A 2,175-nucleotide genomic window follows, 5' to 3' on the forward strand; every position below is an offset into this window, starting at 1 on the left:
ATCTGATTAATACATATTAAACCTCTTTAACATGATTAAATGTAGATGCTGAATCACTGATATGTGTTGGTTTGCACAGCTCTAAAGTTCAGTTTCAGACGGTTTATTTTATTCTCCAGATCTGAGGTGAACTATCTGCTGCTGCTTCAGCAGTATGGCAATAAATGTGATGTAAAATAGCATTCAAACTCACATTATGAGCATTTAACCCTGAATAAAGCACATGAGGTATACCTGAGCTGATCATTGTCAGTTTTCTGTTGTTCATCTGTGAGTAATAGAAGCTGTTTCTAATATATCAATTTCAGGTGTTGGTCAGGACAAAAACTCCTTTTAATATGGAAAATATTCCTTCTATTGTGTGCCGTTGCTTTTAGCATGACCTTTTATTGCTTGTAGGCTCAATAGTCAGACTCGCTCCTGTTAATGTTGTCAATCTGGCAACCCATGCTTCCGTGGACACAAGTTTCCGAGTGAAAATGTTTTGAACCAGGAATGCAATACCTAGTTCAACCACTGGGTGTCAGACTTACATACTGCACCTGTAAACACAAAAGAAGATATTTTTGAAGAAACTTCCATCTTTGTTTTACCTTCTAAGGAAGCCAATCGTTACAGGTTTTCAACAGTCTATCTAAGATATAAATATTTTCCGTTGAATTCAACAGAAGAAAGAAACTCATAAAGGTTTATAACCACTTAAGGGTGAGTAAAAAATACGTTTCATTTTTTTGGGGGTGCGCTGTCCCTTTAAATTAAAGACCGTCAGTTTCCAAAATAGACTTGTTTAATGACATTTACAGTGTATTGTCTGTTAAGATTACAACATGCATGCACAAATTTGACATTACTAAATGAAGATTCACAAACTAATTTCGATAGGAGCACGTGATATGATTGACTACAGCTGGTCCTTATCGCTAATCACTAGCTAGCCAATCGGATCATCCCAAAATTAATTAATCCTTATGTTCGTTTTGGAAACCCCCCTATCCTTCCCTTCTCCCTCCTCCTCAATTCTGGTATCGGGTGACACGGCGGCTCAGTGGCTAGCACTACTGCCTCACAGCAAGAGGGCCAATGGTTCAAGTCCTAGCTGAGCCAGTCGGCAGTCTCTGTGCAGAGTTTACATGGTCTCCCGGTGTTCGCGTGGCTTTTCCCAGGGTACTCCATTTTCCTACAATCTAAAAACATGTGACATAAGTGAATTGGAATAACAGTCAAAAGCACTTAATGCATACTGAATTGATTCTATAGAACCATCTTAATAATCAAGGTATAGGAAAACAAACGAACCGGGGGGCTCTCGAGAACTACCTGATCTCGTATCCCTCCTAATGCTCCCTGACCAGGCTCATCCATCTCCGAGCTCAGGGTTCTCTCCCAGGACAGCATGTCAAACCTGCTATCATAGTCAAGCATTATCCAACTCTTGAATCACAATTAATATGTAATTACAGTATGCTTTGTGATGAAACATTATGCATTAACTAACGAATGCATTGATGAGTTAATACATTAATCAAACTGCTCTATTGTCGATTGTTTCTGTAAAAGAAGCACATTCAGAGTCCTTTCAGTCAGGTTTAATTCAAATTTAAATGCACAAATATAAAGACTCACTCAAATATAAAGACTCACTCAAATATAAAGACTCACTCAAATATAAAGACTCACTCAAATATAAAGACTCACTCAAATATAAAGACTCACTCAAATATAAAGACTCACTCAAATATAAAGATTCACTCAAATATAAAGACTCACTCAAATATAAAGACTCACTCAAATATAAAGACTCACTCAAATATAAAGACTCACTCAAATATAAAGATTCACTCAAATATAAAGATTCACTCTGGATTTCCCTCAGAGCAGGTTTTCTTTTCTCCTGAACCGTGAAGTGAGATGTTTGACACCATCAATCTAGATGTGTTGTATTGAGTTTCAGAGAGAGGACGTCTGAAAAAACACCCCACTATAACACTTCCACCCATTCTGTCACTCAACCCCATGACATCTGGAATTTCAGAAATGAGAGAGAGAGAGTCCTTTTTAAATGTAAACTTTATGAGTGCTTGGCAATACATTTGTAATGTTTGTCATGCCAGTAAAGCAATTATTAAATTTAATTTAACTGTATTAAGAGAGAGAAAGAGAGAGAGAGCGAGGCGA

General features: G+C 37.3%; 1 long non-coding RNA gene across 1 annotated transcript; it reads right to left on the bottom strand.

Annotated features, from left to right (window-relative positions):
• Positions 1-815: 815 nt before the first annotated feature.
• Positions 816-1,945, bottom strand: LOC130234439 (uncharacterized). The gene is made up of 3 exons (XR_008838315.1): positions 1,822-1,945; positions 1,318-1,402; positions 816-1,184 (listed from the first exon to the last, which is right to left on the bottom strand). It is a non-coding gene; the product is annotated as an uncharacterized LOC130234439 (long non-coding RNA).
• Between the last annotated feature and the right edge of the window lie 230 nt (positions 1,946-2,175).

Source organism: Danio aesculapii, chromosome 9 (assembly GCF_903798145.1).
Source record: "Danio aesculapii chromosome 9, fDanAes4.1, whole genome shotgun sequence".
NCBI classification, from domain to species: Eukaryota; Metazoa; Chordata; class Actinopteri; order Cypriniformes; family Danionidae; genus Danio; species Danio aesculapii.